The sequence below is a fragment of the Aptenodytes patagonicus genome, chromosome 29, assembly GCF_965638725.1.
Source record: "Aptenodytes patagonicus chromosome 29, bAptPat1.pri.cur, whole genome shotgun sequence".
Taxonomy (NCBI): domain Eukaryota; kingdom Metazoa; phylum Chordata; class Aves; order Sphenisciformes; family Spheniscidae; genus Aptenodytes; species Aptenodytes patagonicus.
The window spans coordinates 452,308-469,648 of record NC_134977.1 but is presented as its reverse complement, the minus strand read 5'-3'; the positions used below and the strand labels follow the sequence as shown (position 1 = coordinate 469,648).

Here is a 17,341-nt window from a genome sequence, read left to right as displayed (position 1 = left end):
GGACCATAGCGAAGGTCCCGAGTCCTGTGACCAGGACACCCTGCCCAGGAAAAAGACAAAAAGGCTGATGAGTGAGTACTTTGGAGACGGGAAAAGTGAAGGCTTTGGAAAAGGCCCACGTTCTCCATTTCTTTTCTTCCCCTCCTCAAAATACTTGCTAACATCCCTTGGCTAGAGAAGATCCCAGGCATTTCCAGCACAGGGAATACCTATGGGACTGATCCCCAGGGATTGTCCTTGGCACGGGCCCAGCATAATCCCCGGTCTCTCTGCTTGGTCTCTCCACTCTGACCATAGCGAAGGGTGAAGCCCTATCGTGTGCCGAATGCTTTCTCAGGCTAGATCGGGACTAGTCTCTCTCGTGGTTGACCAAGAAGCAGCTGTGGGCGCACGGGGTTGTCTCGGTGTGCTGCCGCAATGCTCAGGGAGGGATCACTCCCCAGCGTCCAGGCTCTCCAGGGCAAAGGAGGACCAAGATGCCAGCCCACCTTGTCCAGCTTCAGCTGTCCCAGGATGTACGCAGACACAGCATCCCAGATAGCCACAACCTCTGGAAAGCAAGGGAGAGAGGTGTCAGGCTGCGGGCCAGCCAGCTCACAGCCTCTCGGCAAGCTCCTCGCCCAGGGAGTGACAGATGCAGGTGTCCACAAACAGCTGCGGAGCTGGGCTGTGCCCCAGTTTCAGGCTGCCAGCCTTCCTCTGCTCCCGGGGCAGGGCTGGAGCAGAAATGGGGATGTGGGAAGGGCTCAGGACCAGGGCTGTGGCCACCTAACCCCCACAAAGGGACGGCACCCCAGAGCCCAGGACATGATCTGCCAGCCTGGTGGCACAAGAGGATCCCGTGGGAAGGCGCAGAGGTTCTCCCAAAGGAGACTACTTCAAGGTAAAGGGCTGATTTACAGCAGAGGCATTTCCAGCCGGCTCGTGAGAGCCCTGTGGGAGCTGAAGGATGCCCCAGCCCCGGGGACGCAGGACCCTTTTTCATCCCAGAGCCAGAACCCCAAGAGGTACCAGCTCCCAGGGAAAGCTGGCCCCGCATGGCCCCCCTCGCGAGGGGACCGAGCCATTCCCACAGGAGCCTTGGGGCTCAGGGCAGGCCCAGCACCATGACCCGGGAGTCCTGGTTGCCACACTGTTCCCCGAGCCCGGTGGGACCCTCAGGCAGGGCTCTCGCGGTAGCCCCCAGCCCTGTCCAGCCACCCCCACAGCCCGGCAGCTGCAGCTTTTGACAGTGGGCAGCCCCGGTGCGACCCCTCGAGAAGGAGCTCCCGAAACCCTTACCCCTGGTGGAGAGCTGCAGGAGCATGGGGAACAAGCTGCTCAGCTCCAGGCTGACGGCCACGGTGCAGCAGCCCTCCATCGCGCTTGCTGCTTGCCCTCGGCTCAGGGAAAGGGATGCTCTTCGCGGCTCCTTGCCCAAAACTCCTCTCCAACGTGCCCCTGCTCTGCCTGTCAGGAAGGGTCCTGCCTGTCAGCAAGGGTCCCCCAGAGCAGCCCCGCTGCCTCCCGACCCGCTCCTGGCTGTGGAGCAGAGCAGCTCTGAAGGGCAGCAGTGGGGAGCCCCTGAGCAGTGCCCAGCAGCGCCCAGGCCTCGCCGGGAAGTGCCGGCACTGCCGCAGCGCTGGGGAGACCTCCCTGTGATGTGGGGTATCCCCCTGTGACAGCAGCCCGCATCATTTGAAGGTGCATTATGACACCAGCAGGGAGGCGGCACAAGTGGGGAGAGAGGAGATAGATTTCCCCTCTTGTCCTGGGAAACAGTCATCCCCTCTCTCCCCAGTCCTTTTCCAAAAACCCCGCCTGCCCCCTGCCCCAACATGTCTCTGCTACTGGGACCCCGTCTGGGCAGGTGGGCTTTGGGGGTTGGCTGCGGTTGGGCAGTTACAAGAGATGGGATCAAAGGCCTGTGGGATGCAACAGACCCTCCAGCATGCACAAACGCTCTCTGCTGCGTCGCTTGCGTGGTAGGAGTAGGATGGGCTTTATTGCACTGGTTTTGGCTGGGATGGAGTTAATTTTCTCCGTAGCAGCCCATGTGGTGCCGTGTGTTGGATTTGCGACCAAAACAGTCCTGATAACACATCGATGTTTGAGCTATCGCTCAACACTGCTTGCACAGCATCAAGGCCTCCTCTGTTTCTCATGCTGACCCACCAGCAACGAGGCTGGGGGTGGGCAAGAAGTTGGGAGGGGACACAGCCGGGGCAGCTGGCCCCAACAAACCAAAGGGATATCCCACACCACATGACGTCGTGCTCAGCAATAAAAGTGGGGGAAAGAAGGAACAAGGCGTGTGTGGGGTGTACGTTCAAGGCTATGGCGTTTGTCTTTCCAAGTTACTGTTATGCCTGATGAAGCCCTGATCATAATGAATAGCAAAAGGTTCAGTTGCCCTAAATTTTGGCATCTACTGTCATTTCAACTGGCCAAAGGAATTTCCCAACAACCTCCAAGAAGATGCCCCCAAATGTTGTCCGCTCTCTCAGAGTTGCTCCAGTAGAGCTTGCAGTTACCTGCACATATCTTGGACCATCTCTAGTACCTCACATGCCACCAGGTGTTTGTGTCTGAGCAGCTCACTGTGCCCTCCCTCTCCACTGAGACAAGGAGCTCACATGCAGGTGGCCATTTTGTGCACACCTGAACTGAGGCAAGAGGACTCCCACCTCCTTTGATGGATTTGTGGGTTTGTGGTGTGCATGGGAGGGAGCCAAGTCCCTTTCTGGCCCCAGGGCTGAAAACACAGGAGGAGGTGCCGCCGTTGACTCGGCTGAATCCCTTGATTCCGCAGGGGTACAGGAGATCCCTCCCTGGCCCTGTCTGGGTGTCCTGCCTAACGATGGGACAAGGAAAGGCAATTCTCATGCCCGTTTTTTTTCCTGAGGTGAGAAATGACACTGCTGGAAAGAAGTCTCTCTCCCCAGCTGAGGGAGGGAACGTCAGTGATTCCTTCAGCCTGTTTCACAGCAGGTTCCCCTGGAGCCCCAGGGCCACCTGAAGGGAGCCCAGAGGTGGGGAGAAAAAGTGATGCCTTGGGCTGGTCCTCTGCTGCTGAGCTGGGCTGGGCTCCTGGGATGGAGGGAGCTCCTGGCAACTGGGCAGCGCTGCAGAGAGACAGCTCTGCCCAGGAGCAGCTCCTCTGCAAAGCGCAGCAGGGCTGAGGGCCCTGCTTGCAGGCACCGAGGGGAGAGGAGCAAGGCAGGGAGAGGTTAAAGGCAGCGTGGAGTAGGAGGGTGCTGAGACCTGACTGGGGGAGAAATGTTGCAACCACAGAACTAGCTGAAACTGGCAGGTGCAAGCAGCATGAAGAAGAATAGGACCAAGGAAACAATTCCGAGAGAATGAGGTAACTTCAGAAGGCGGCCAGCCCAGCAACCAAGAAAACCAACAAGAAATCAAGAGACCACCGACCAGGCTTAAGTGATTGGACTTGGGGGTGGGATGATGGGTGGTACGTTCCGGGAAATCTGTCTGTAAGGGTATAATTGGGGTCTGCGATCAGCACTAGGGGTCCCTCCTTGGAGGCACCCAGCTCGTGCTGCTCTGCATGGCGGATAAATAAACCCTTATTTCCCCAGCAGATTGGCGACTCGTCTTCTGCGAGCAGGAGCCTAGGGCCGAGCCCTGTGAGGTGGCACCTGCATAATTCCTACCATGGCCTAGGTGGCGGCTGCGTAATTCCTGAAACAACAAGCCAGGTGCCTGCTTCTGCCCTATCACCTCCCATTCCACCCATGACATCGCAAGCAGCTGCACAAGCCAGGGGCTGGCCCCCGGCCTCACACCTCCTCAACCACCTATGACATCACAAGCGTCTGCAAAAGCCAGGAGCTTACTCCTGCCCTAATAGCTACACCTGCCATCGACACCAGAAGCAGCTGTACAAGCCAGCTGCCTCCTCCTGCCCTATCACAGATGCAGGTCAATATGACAACACAAGCACCTCCACAAGCCCTCTAACTACTCAAACATATGTGACATCGCAAGGACCTGCGGAAGCCACCTACATAGTCCTGCCCTAACAGCCACTCGGCCACCTGTGACATCACAAGGACCTGCACAAGCCAGCTGCATGCCCCTGCCCTACCAGCTCCTCGGCCATCAGTGACAACATAAGCAGCAGCACAAGCCAGGTCCCGCTCCTGCCCTGTAACGTATTCAGGGACTTAGGACGCCACAGGCAGCTACACAAGCCAGGGGCCTGCTCCTGCCCTAAGAGCACAGAGCCACCATTGACGTGACAAGCTCCTCAGAAGCCAGGTGCCCTTTCATACCCAGTCAGTTACTTAGCTACCAGTGACATCAGAAGGAGCTGTAAAAGCCAGGTCCTCCTCCTGCACTACCACCTACTCAGACACCTATGACATCACAAGCACCTGCACAGCAGGAGCGTCCTCACTTCCAACACCCTGGCTTTTTCACCATCTCCCCGTGCTCTCCTCTCTCCCAGGCACCTCTCTCACCCACTCCATGACCTCCCAATGCCCCTGTCTGTCTTTGTGTTGGTGTGGCACGTTACCTCGGAAGCATTGTCCCAGCCAGGTCACCCGCACCTCCTTCTCCCTCTGCTGTCATCGTGACTGTCCCAGCTGTCTGATGTGCTCTTTGACCTCAGGCGCCCTCTCGTCCTGCCTCCCTTCTGCTGTTAAGTCCTGTTCCTGCAAGAGAAGTGACAACCAGTTGGTGTCCCCTCTGTGGCACCTTACCTGCATCTTCCTGCGCTGGACAGCTGGTGGGAACTGTCACCATCAGCCTCAGCAATGCGTGAAGTCTTCTCCTGGCACAGGAACAGCTCTGGGTGTGCTTGGTGCGTACCATGCTTCCTGAAGGAGAACGGCAACGCTCAGAACGACTCCTGGGCAATGTTCTGCTGCGAGAGCTGATTGGAAGGCAGGTTTGCTGCAGGTCCCGAGCCTGGTCCAGGGTTCTCCCTGTCCCCCAGCTCGGCCACGGGTCCCACATCTGCCTCCTTCCAGCAGGATTTTGGAAAGCCCGTTCCCAGCTGTGAGCGCCAGCCCAAGGGCACGGGGCAGAAACAGCTCCCACCCCCGAGGGCCCCAGCCCCCAGCTGGCCTCTGTCCCCACACTAATAACACTTCCAAACAGGCTCTCCCTCTAACTGAATTATCTTCCATTTGAAGAAAAGAAACACTATGCTTCCAGGTTAAGTAGGCTAAGACGGTTAGAGGGAGATTTGGGCTTCAATTCCAGAACAAAAGAATTTCCATTACACAATCTCAGCCACCACCTCCACGACCGTCTTGTCAGTGACCCACAAATGCTGCGCTGTAAAACATCTAATAACGGCTAATAAAAAGAATCCTCTCCTCCCCAAATCTTTGTTTCCCTCATAGCCTCAGACTACCGCAGTAATAATCATACCATTATTCTGTAATTACCACCCATCTGAAACCCCTCCAAAGCATCATTCCCTGACCTGACTGACAGCACTGTTGGTAAGGGAGAACCACCACTAACCACGCACCCACCCGTTAGTCCTTTTGCAGCAAGGCCTCTGTGACCAAGCACGTCTACACGGATACCTCTGCCTGATAGGAGACGACCACGTCCTCTGTAAATCTTTGAAAAGAACAGTACACTGAAGGAAAACTGTTCGTATCAACTGTAAATGACACGTTTCTGCTGTCAAAGGTTGTAACGCTTTTGAGTATCTTCGCCATCCTCATCTTCTTTGTCTTCACTCTCTTCTGATGACACTAGAACTCCCGTACCTCAACAGAACGTTAACCTGTTCAAGTACTCTTGCAAAGCATATAAAATCCAAAATGCCCTACACAGATGCCTGCAGGTTTTGCTATTACCCTCACGTTAACGACACAATCAGTCCTGCCAAACCTACAGCCTGCAAAACCGGAAGACGATCAGCACACAGGCTCATATGGATCGAACTTGTTCTGTCCTTGCCAAAACCGCTGGCGACTTGTCATCAGCCTCAGTGACTAACAGCAGGCAAGACTCATCTGGCTTAGCTCTGACGCAGCTCCGAGGAAAATGGCTATTTCAGAAAGTCACGTCTTGTTGTCTTGGGAAAGTGTTTCAAGGAAATGTTTTTAATACTCTAGAGTGGTAAGTCTAAGCATGGTAATCTCGCTCCACGTCCTAGCTCTGCCACAGATAAAACCTACCTGCTCATTAAAATGGATTAAATGTTATTCCTTGGAAAGCACTACCATTCTTTTTTTTTTTTTTTGTCTCTTCACCAAAAGGGTGGCACTTCTTTCCTAATGCAAGACGAGTTACGTGGGGTATAGAGACAGCCCATGGAAAACTGAGCAATGAGTCTGTGATCACTGCCATCCCCATTCCTTGGCACTCCAACACTCCTAGCACACTCCTGTCCTTGCTGCGGTCAAGTCACACAGGCTACGTGACACGTATCAGATGCTGACTTCACCAGGTATTGCCCAAATCACCTCTTATTCGAGATCTGATCAGCTCAACTACTGCCACAGCCTTTTCTGTTCTTACATGCAGTCTCGTCCCATTCTGGCCCTCTCAGAAAGCTCCTACAAGGATTGTCTCACTCACTACCTTAATCGCAACTAACGGTCTCCTTAACAGCCTGAAGTTGTTTCTGTCACTTCACACATACACTTAATATGGCCTTTCGTGACCCAGCCTCCTTCCTTGTGTGATTTCTCACCGAGTACCAAGATGACAGCTCTCAAGTATATGTCCTGTGACCCGCTTCCACCAACTGTCCCCTGCTACACACCAACAGGAGCAGCACTGTCTTGTCCCATGGCCAGCTCCATGCTCGGGAGGAACTGTGCACACACCCCTGCAACCGGCCTTGCTGCCGGGTGCTGCTCAAGGCCATGAAAACTGTCATGCTATGGCTGTACCCACACCACTGTTCCTCATGCTGAGTGACACCGCCCATTTCTATCAGCCTGCCACCTATGAGAAAGTGGAAGCATGTTTTATTGTAAGAGGAAACCCTGAATTGGAAACTTAGTTCACGGCCTCATTTGCCCCTCCATGCACATATCCAGTGAACAGCCCAGGAAACGTTACAGAAGTGATTAGCAAAGCAAACCCAGGGCACCTCGAGAGACCCCGTAACTACACGGGTCTGTCTTTCCTCTTCACCCCCAAGGTCCCAAAGCACCGAGGCAGGAGCAGGCAGGGCAGTCGTGCGCTCGGGTCGCACCGGGGACGAGAGAGCAGGAACAGCCCTCTGGCACCCAGGATTAGGAACAACAATTGCTGCTCTGAGCTGGGGTTACTCCACGTGCAAGGACAGTACTGATCCAGATACGAAACTGAGGGTGTCAGTTAATCCCAGGTGCCACATACACTGTACCGTCTTCCATCACCTCCTCTCAATGAACTATTTTCCAGTCTCTTCCATCTCACCCCAGTTCAGATACCTGCACTCTGGCTCGGGGCTGACTGGGGGCTGGCGACCCTCGGGGCAGCAGCAGGAACCGCTCTGACCCTGGTTGTGGGGTTGTCCCTGGGGCTGAGCACTCGGGCCCAGGGCTAATGAACTGGGCCATGGCGGGGCCCGTGGGCGGTGAAGTCTCCAGGTGCCTGCCAGGCCCATCCACACTGGGAGATACCTGCCCTGGCACCTGCAGCACGCCTGAGCTGGCCTGGGCCTGGGCCTGGGCCTGGTTTGTAGTTCCTGTTCCTGGCCCTGGCCCTGGCCCTGGCCCTTGTCCCCCCTCACCCCGGCTGTCCCCAGCCCACCTCTCACCCATTTCTCCTCAGGCTGCTCAGCCTCCACCCCCTCCGGCCCCGCCCCAGTCCAGCTGTGACTGACAGGCTGCCTCCGGTTCCGCTGATTGGCTCAGCCGTGGCCAATGGTGCGGCCGTTGCTGGGCGGGCACAGGCAGCCCAGGCCTCTCCTCACAGAGCTGCCCTGTGCCTGCTGCCCCTCAGCTCGCTCCTCAGCCAGTCGGGACACTGGGCCTGCGGAGAGACGGCCTTCAAGAAGGGCCGTTGCACCTGGAGCTGTTCTCTCAGCAGCACAAGGTGTGTGCACAGCTCTGCTGTCCCTCGGTGCGCTCATGGGGTCTGGGCCTGCTCAGAGAGAGGGGGGAGGGAAAGGGGGGTGAAGAGGAGGGGAGGGGACAGGAGAGGAGCTGCCCTGGATCTGCTCTGGATCGGGGAGTCTTCCCCAAAATGTGTGTCTGTCTGTGCTGCCAGCCACAGCCCTGAGCAGGAGGAGCTGCGTGATGGGAGCCGGTGGTGTCAGCCAGGCCGGCACCTGGCAGGAGAGCCCCCGGTCCCACCGCCCGTGCGAAGCCCAGCACCCAGGGCCTTCCTCAGGCCTCGCCTTCCCCCAGGCGGTGAGGAGGAGAGACGCCCTGTCCTGGTGTGGCCCAGGGCATCCTCCTGTGGCCGGAAGGAAGGACAGAGCCCCCTCGCTGTCCCTACGGGCTCTGACCGCTGTCCTTCCCTTCTGTCCCCAGGGCTCCCCAGCAGTGGCAGGCCCCGCAGGGCTTCAGGGCCAAGCAAAGGCAGGGGCTGCTGGGGCTCAGGGCAGCTTTGGGCACCTCCCAAGCTGAGGCGCGGCTGCCCCTTTGCTTCTGCAGATGCAGATATGTGCTACCTCCTTTGTGGTCAAAACTGTTTCTCCTCGTGGCACGTGGACGGGACAGATGCCACGTCCCTGTTAGTCTGGGAGGACTTGAGGGAAACGAGGAAGTCCCAGCATGCACACAGGTAGGGGGACAGTGGAAAGGAGCCCTGTCAGGGTTGTTCTGCTGTTTCGCATCTGAACTCAGACGTTTGTGTGTACCAAAGTCAGCTTTTTTTAAATTTAATTTAGCTTTTGCTAATGATTACTTCTTTTGGGGTCCTGTGACAGTGACAGTAAGTTTGTCTGCCTGCAGCAGTGCAGCAGTTAAAACTACCACTGAAACAGTTTTGATGATGGGTGCTGTTCTGTGTATTTTGGTTTTGGTACTCACTTCAGTGAGCTAGAATTACTTCCTTGCGATTAGGTGACGGGGATCTTCTTGCACCGATTTTCTCTTTCTGGAGTGTGTCCTGACAGCCTTTGTCATCCAGAGCTGTCCCCTCTGTTCCCAAAAGTAGCGATGGCAGCGACGTGGAACATCTCCTGTGAGTAACGGCTTCACCAGTAAGCTTGGGTTTTGTGAATCCCCATGGATAAATGCGTGTGGCAGGTGCTCCATTCCTTAATTTTGATGTGCTGGCAATCTAGAGTGAATCTGGAGGTGTTTCGTCCTCCTCCTCATCCTCCTCCTCATCCTCCTCCTCGTCCTCCTCCTCCTTTTCCTGTTCTTCCTTCCCATTTTTCTTCCTCCCCTTCCTCCTCTTCTTTTTCCTCCTGCTCCTCCTCTGATTCTTTGTCCTCCTCTTCCTGTTCTCCCTCCTCCTGTTCTTCCTCCTCGTACTCCTCCTGTTCTTCCTCCTCCTCCTTCTCCTTCTCCTGGTCTTTTTTGTCTTGTTCCTCCTCTTGCTCCTCCTGTTCCTCCTCTTCCTGTTCTTCCTCCTGTTCTTCTTCCTCTTCTTATTCCTCCTTCCCCTGTTTTTCCTCCTGTTGTTCCTTCTCCCCCTCCTCCTCCTTTTCTTGTACTACTTCCTCTTCTTCCTCCTCTTCCTCCTCCTCCTCCTCCTGCTCTTCCTCCTTTTCCTGCTCCTTCTCCTGAGTTTTATTTTCCTCCTCCTCCTGCTGTTCTTCTCCTCCTCTTCCATCTCCCCTTTTTCCTTCTCCTGTATTTCCTCCTCCTTCTCCTCCTGTTCTTCCTCCTTCTTTTCTTCTTTCTCCTGTTCTTCCTCTTCCTCCTCCTGTTCTCCTTTCTCCTTGCTCAATTCCTCCTGTTCTTCCTCCTCCTCCTCCTCTTCCTCTTCATCCTTATTCTTTTCTGCTTTCTCCTCCTCCTTATCTTCCTTCTCTTCCTCTCCCTCCTCCCGCTTTTCCTCCTGTTCTTCTGTTTTTCCTCCTCCTCCTCCTCCTCCGCCTCCTGTTCTTCCCCCTCTTCCTTTCTTCCTGTTATTCCTCCTCCTCATCCTCCTCCTTTCTCTTCTCCTGTTCTTCATCCCCTTGTTCCTCCTCCTGCTCTTCTTCCTCCTCCTTTTGTTCCTCCTCCTGTACATCCTCTTCCTCCTCTTCTTCCTCCTCTACTACCTGCTGTTCTTCTTCTTCCTCCTCCTACTTTTGTCCTTCCTTCTTTTCCTCCTTAGGTTCCTCCTCAAACTCCTCCTCTTCTTGCACTTCTTCTTCTTCTTCTTGTTGTTTTTTCTCATGTTCTTCATCCTGGTCTTCCTACTGCTCTTTCTCCCCGTCTTGTTCTTCTTTCTCCTCCTTTTCATCTTACTCCAGCTTTTCCTCCCCGTCTTCTTCCTCTTCGTCATTCTCCTTCTCTTTTTCCTTCTCCTCCTCCTTCTGCTCATCTTCCTCCTCCTACTTCTCCTCCTCCTCTTCTGCCTCTGCATATTTATCCTCTGCATGTTCTTCCATTCAACAAAAAGTTGTCTCTGCCGCTCCGTGGCTCACCCAGTGCTCCCAATGCCACCCCAGTACTGCCAGTGAGGCTTCCTGGCTTCCCGCTGTGGTCCCAGCGCTGCCCTAGTGCTCCCAGTGCGCTCCCAGACTCCCCACAGTGTTCCCGGTGCGGCTCCAAGACTCCCCCCAGCTTTCCCAGTGCCATCCCAGTGCCCCCAGTTTGCCTTGCTGGCTCCCACGAGTGCTCTCAGTAGCGCCCCAGTGCTCCCAGTGCCACTCCCTGGCTCACCCAGTGCTCCCAGTGCTGCCCCACTGCTCCCAGTGTGCTTCCTGGCTCCCCCTAGTGCACCCAGTGCCATCCCAGTGCTCCCAGTGTGGCTCCCTCACTCTCCCCAGTGTTCCCAGTCGCGCTCCAGTGCTCCCAGTGCGGCTCCCTGCTGCTCCCCAGTGCTCCCAGTGCCATCCCAGTGATCCCAGTGCCATCTCATTGCTCCCAGTGCTGCTCCCTGGCTCCCCCAGTGCACCAGTGCCGTCCCAGTGCTCCCAGTGAGGATCCGTGGCCGCCCAAGTGCTCCCAGTGCTGCTACCTGGCTCCCTCAGTGCTCACAGTGCCATACCAGTCCTCCCAGTGCGGGTACCTGGCTCCCCCCAGTGCTCCTAGTCGCACCCCAGTGCTCCTAGTGCCGCCTCAGTGGTCCCCGGTCGGCTCGCTGGCTCCCCCCAGTGCTCCCAGTACTGCTCCCTGGCTACCCCCAGTGCTCCCAGTAGCATCCCGGTTCTCCCAGTGCTGTACCAGTGTCCCAGTGTCGCTCTGAGACTCACCCCAGTGCTCCTGGTGCTGCCCCAGTGCTCCCGGTGCGGCTCCCTGGTTCTCTTCAGTGCTCCCACTGCCATCCCAGTGCTCCCAGTGCTGCTCCCAGGTTACTTCCAGTGCTCCCAGTGCCAGGACCTTGCTCCCCCCTGTGCTCCTAGTCCCGCCCCAGTGCTCCCAGTTTGGCTTCCTCACTCTCCCCCGTTTTCCAAGTCTCCCCCCAGTGCTGCTCACTGGCCCTCCCCTGTGCTCCCAGTGCCATCCCAGTGCTCCCAGTCTGGTTGCAGACTCTCCCCAGTGCTCTCAGTTCGGCTCACTGGTTACCCCCAGTGCTCCCAGTGCCATGCCAATGCTCCCAGTTCCCTCCCAGTGCTCACAGTTTGGTTTCCTCACTATCCCCCATCTTCCCAGTCCCGTCCCAGTGCTCCCAGTGCTGCTCACTGGCTCCCCCCTGTGCTACCAGTGCCGTCCCAGTGCAGCTTCCTGGCTCCCCGCAGTGCTTCCAGTGCCACCCCAGTGTTCTCAGTCTGGTCGCAGACTCTCCCCAGTGCTCCCAGTTCGGCTCACTGGCTAACCCCACTGCTCCCAGCGCTGCTCCCTCCCTACCCCCAGTGCTCCCAGTGCCATCCCAATGCTCCCAGTGCGGCTCCCAGACTGCCCTCAGTGCTCCCGGTTCCACATCAGGGCTCCCAGTGCCGCTCCCTGGCTCCCCCCAGTGCCGCCCCAGTGCTCCCGGTTCCCTCCCAGTGCTTCCAGTGCTGTTCCCTGGCTCCCTCCGTGCCTTCCCAGTGCTCCCAGTTCAGCTCCCAGATTCCCCCCAGTGCTCCCAGTGCTGCTACCTGTCTCCCCCCAGTGCTCCTAGTGCGCCACCAGGGCTCCAGTTCAGTTCACTGGCTCCCCCCACTGCTCCCAGGGCCGCTCCCTGGCTACCCCCAGTCCTCCCAGTGCCATCCCAGTCCTCCCAGTGCCATCCCAGTCCTCCCAGTGCGGCTTCCTGGCTCCCCACAGTGCTCCCAGAGCTGCTCTGAGACTCCCAACAGTGATCCCAGTGCCCCTGCCCAGTGCTCCCAGTGCAGCTCGCTAGTTCCCCCAGTGCTCCCAGTACCGCTCCCTGGCTAACCCCAGTGCTCCCAGTGTCATCCCAGTGCTCCCAGTGCTGCAGCAGTGGTCCCAATGCGGCGCCGAGACTCCCCTCAGTGCTGCCAGAGCCATCCCAGTTCTCCCAGTTTGGTTCCCTGGCTCCTCCCAGTGCCACCCCAGTGCATTAAAACAAAGAGGCCAGCCCCAGAGCTGGCTTAGGGCGTGGAGATGACGAGAGATGGCCCAGGGACACACCACGGGCAGCAGCAGTGTTTGCCACATCCAAGTGTCCTCCTCCCAACCCCACAGAGCTGCTCGGTGCTGCCGGAATCTCCTATTTCCCCCAACCTGCTGCTTGTACAGACCAGACGTGGTGGTTCCGCTGCATCTCCTGAAAGAAAGCAGGGGAGCAAGAGTGCAGAGGCGAGGGGAGAGAGAGGTCCCCATGGAGTGGAGTCCTTGGAATTAAATGCCTTTTGCGGAGGTTTCTCACGTCAGGACAGGCCAGGAAAACAGAAGAAATACGGAGTGGGAAGACTCCGGCAGGCAACATCTCAAAGGGGCTGAGCTCTGCCTGCTAGCCAGTTGTACTAGCTCTCCGGACAGCAGTAACAAGAGCAGCAGCAACATCAGCTCCCGAAGACAGGCAATTTACAGAGCATAGTCTCTTCTCAGCAGATACAAGCATAACCCTGACACCTCGCCTACCCTAAGCAGCCCCCTCCTGCGCCACTCCTGGGAGAGGAGCAAGCTTATTACTTACTGCACAAAGGATATAACAATGATTCAAAGCTACCAATGCAAAATCAAAGTTACCAATACAAAATCTGAGTGCACTATCATACAAGGTTATGCACGATATTGGTCACTTACCAAAGATCTGCAGCTGGTAAGAGGTCTCTCAACCTTGAGGATTAACCCTGAGAGGTGTCCCAGCTCCAGGGGAGATCACCGTCGCGCAGCCAGCTGCTTAGCAGGGAGAACTCAAAGAAGGCTCACTTAGGCTGTCACATTTATGGAATAAAGTGCTTGGCTCGTAGCCAATTTACATGCAATGGAAAAGGTAGGCATGAGACTCCTTTACCCACAACTTTCTCTGTTCCTTGATAAATGAGTCTTGGAGGAACCACCTGCTATTCATGTGTTAATCGCATGGTCGCTGTTCCAGTTTCCAAACCCATGTGCATCAATGCTCACCATGTCACTCTGTTCCTGTGTGGGTTTCCAGAGAACAGATCGGAACTAGAGAGGTTCTTGGCCCGGTTTCACCTAGGCCTTTACCTTCTTTGGAGCCTGAATCAAACTACCACTAGTTTAGTCATGGCGTCGAGTGCATCTGTCACAGGGACTCAGCTCCCTCCCATGCCTGCCACAAACCCACAGCTGGTGGGATTCCTCTTGCCTCAGTTCAGGTGTGCACACAATACAGTCCTCTGAAGACTGGAAGAAATCAAATGTCACTCCAATGTTGTAGCTATTGCTGAACCGTGCTTGCACAGCCTCAGGGCCTTCTCTGTTCTCTCTCTTCCTCCCCAGCGAGTAAATTGTATTTGTGGATGAGGGAAGAGCAGGGGATGTCATTTAGCAAGGCAAAGATTTACGCTGTGTATTGGTGTCCATGTCCAGATTTTGGCAGCAGGGGGGGCTGCAGGGGTGGCCTCTATGAGAAGAGGCCAGGGGCTGCCTCCATACCAGACAGAGCTGGTTCCAGCTGGCTCCAAAATGCACCCACCACTGGCCAAAAACTGAAGCCATCAACAAAGCTGGTGGAACCTCTGTGAAAGCATATTTAAGAAAGGACACAACTGCCAGAGTGGGAGAGGAACGAGGGGAAAAAAGTGTGAGAAACAGCCCTGCAAGCACCAAGGTTGGTGAAGAAGGAGGGAGAGGAGGTACTCCAGGTGCCAGAGCAGATGGTCCCCTGCATCTCGTGGAGGAGACCACAGTGGAGAAGGTATTTCCCTGCAGCCCATGGAGAAGACCACAGTGGAGAAGGTAAGCCCTGCAGTCTGTGGAGGACCCAACACCGGAGTCGTCGGATATTTCCTGAAAGAATGGCTGCTTGAGGATAGTCCCTGCTGGAGCAGGTTTATATCGAAGGGCTGTAGCCCGTAGGAGGGATCCCATGGAAAAGTGTTAGAAGGAAGGAGCAGCAGAGAGGGACTGTTATGGGCTGACCACAACCCCCATTCCCCATCCCCCTGCGCTGCTCGGGAGGAGGAGGCGGAAGAGTTGAGAACAAAGGAGTGAAGTTCAGGCAAGGAGAAAAGGGTGGGGGCAGGCCTTCCATGGGGAAGGAGATAAGGTCTTCCACCGGCCCCGTGCTTCTTCCACCCTCTGCCTCTGTAGTTGCGCATGTCTGGCCTGTCCACTTGCCTTCGCCACTGTCATGTTTGTACAAGGCCCACACACATCTTGGCCCACACAGTGTAAGCTAGCATCTACCCAAACCTGGAGCCCACCTGGCTTTGGAGGCAGGGAGGGGCCGGGTCCCTTCTGCCTGGGGCTAGGCACAGCTTTTCTCTGGGAACCTGCCTGAGGAGCACTCCTTGTGTGTGTCAGCCTGTGGCCTGGCATGGGTGGCACAGGGACAAGGGCTGCTGGGGCAGGGCTGAAGTAGCTCAGCTGGGAGAGCGTTAGACTGAAGATCTAAAGGTCCCTGGTTCAACCCCGGGCTTCAGCAATGATTTTCTCCCTTAGATTATTGCAGAGCCCATCTGTCGCCTTCCAGCCTGCCCCAGCCCTGCTTGTTCCTTCCCCTCTTGCCAGAGTACGGTCCCTGCTCTGTAGCTGCAGATCTGCAGCTTAGAAGGAGCCTTCCTCCAGCACCACAAGTCCCCAGCCTCCCCCTGGGCAGGCCTCTCCATTCAGTGCTCTTTTGGGGTGGTCCCCAGCTGCCCCTCCTTCCCTGCTCCACAGGGGTTGGGATCTCTCCTCTGCAGGACCTCTGCAAAGATCCTGTCTGTCTCCTCTTTGTCATTCTCAGTGGTGCACAGGCTGCTCCCCACCTCACACACCTCCTTCACCTGGTCCTCAGTTCCCAGACCAGAGGCCACCATCGCCCCAGTCCCAGGGAGAGGCACTCCCTGGAGCTGAGGCCTGAACAGCAGCATCCTTCCTCTGGAGGTCTGTCGCAGCAAGACCTCTGATGTGCCCAGGACAGTTGACAAAGCTGTGCTGAGGATCGTCCACTGTAGTGCATGGGCGTCAGTGTTGTTCGGTCACACACTGTCCTGAGCAGAGTTTCTTGGCCCCCTCTGCCCCCCTGCTGCAATGATTGATGAAACGCATATGTGCTCCTCTCTGGGCATCAGCCCCATGGAGATGGAAGCCTGCCCTTCACCCCACCTCCAGGGATGCTGGTGGGAAGAGGGGTGCAGGGGGAGGCCCGGTACCTGGAAGAGGACGTGTGAAATTTCATGTCCCCCCACCACACACCCTGGGGTGCCATCAGAGCCTGGGGGCACCTCACCCCAGGGGGGCATTTCCCTAACCCTGTTGCTCTGCTCCTGCTGTGGATTCGGGGACGGATGTGGCACAGAGGGGTGAGTGTTTCCCTGGGTGGCAGAGGAGGCTCAGGGGCTTTCTCCTCTCCATCAACCCCAGAGTGGGTCAGAGCATGGGAGCAGTGCCTGCAGCAAGAGCCTCCTCCTGCCCCATTGCCCTGCAGGGACGTTGAAGGGGCAGTGCTCTGCAGTGCAGCCCTGTGCCAGGATCAGGCCCCAGTGGCGAGGTAGGACTGTCTTCCCCCATCTTAGGAGGATTCAAGTACTATTTTCTGCAGAGGGTCCCTGGGCACCCAGGGGACAACAGGCTGTGCTTGTCATAGACATGTCACTGGAGGAGAGTGTCTCTCCTGCTGGCAGGCGCCAAGGGGATGTAGCTCAGTGGCAGAGTGCCTGCTTCGCATGTGGGAGGTCCTGGGTTCAATCCCCAGCATCTCCAAGGGTGTTTTTTCCCTGATTGCCCAGCCTCAGGCGGGTACAGGCTGGATCTGGAGCACTGGTCCTGTCCTCTCCAGGCACTGTGGGCCTGCCCTGCCCTCCCAGGGCCTGGCTGTGGGGTGAGGAGGGCTGTGCTGTGCCTCTTTTGAGCCCCCTCTCAGAAGAGAGGCAGGCAGCTGTGCTGGACCTGAGCTCAGGTCACTGCCCTGCACCACAGACCCACCCCACCCACCGCCTGGGGACAATGCTTGGCAGCAGAGTGCCTGCCTAGGGAGAGGTATCAGGGAGGGGATAGACATCAGCAGCACACTATGAATCCTTTCTCGCTGCACTGAGAGATGTGGTGTGAGGGTGCTAGTACAGCCCAGGTGCCCTTTGGGACCAGGGCCACGCTGCCCTGGTGGCTTTCCAGTGGTCAGGGTCTGAGATTGTCCTGTCTGCAAGTGGAGATCCCATACCAGGTGGGAAGCACCCAGCTGTGCCAGCAGGTAGGGGTGTCTGAGCTGGAAGAGCCTGGACAGGCCTGGGGGACTCCCAGCTGGAGGAATGACATTTCTTACCCTGACCCTGTCTCCAGGTCCTTTTCCCTCTGCCATCACCACTGGCTTGAGCAGAGCTTCGGCTCAGGGAACCTGGAGCCGCTGAGGTCAGGCACAGCCCTGCAGAGGTGGGACTGGTGGGGCCGGCACCCACCTCTTGTTCCTGGGGGGGGGGTTGGTGGCTCTGTCCACCCCATGCCAGTGGGATCAGGGAAGCACAGGCCTGTCCACAGCCGTGCAGAGGTTGGGAGGGCAAGGAGATGGTGCCTCGGCTGCTCCCCTGGCAAAAACCTCTGCAACCAAAATGGAGTGTGAGACCCAAAGTTTCACTGCAGGGTGCCCAGCCCCTGGGAACAGTCAGGGCCCAGATTCAGAGAAATAAGGTATAAAAGAGAAGCAAAGAAGAAGGGGGGTGGGGATATCTTCTGAACACAGGATGGTGGGCGCCAGTATGGACACTGACCTGCAGACCCAAGCCACCCCAGGCAGGGACGGGAGAGAAGAGCCCAGTGTCTGTCCCATG

At 56.9% G+C, this 17,341-nt stretch overlaps 1 protein-coding gene and 2 non-coding genes across 3 annotated transcripts in view; all 3 read left to right on the top strand.

The window, feature by feature from the left end:
- The window catches only part of LOC143171635 (scavenger receptor cysteine-rich type 1 protein M130-like), a 78,038-nt gene that overhangs the window by 39,532 nt on the left and 21,165 nt on the right, over positions 1 to 17,341 (top strand).
- TRNAF-GAA (transfer RNA phenylalanine (anticodon GAA)) lies at positions 14,946 to 15,018 on the top strand. The gene has a single exon. It is a non-coding gene; the product is annotated as a tRNA-Phe (tRNA).
- Positions 16,209 to 16,280, top strand: TRNAA-CGC (transfer RNA alanine (anticodon CGC)). Its single transcript has one exon. It is a non-coding gene; the product is annotated as a tRNA-Ala (tRNA).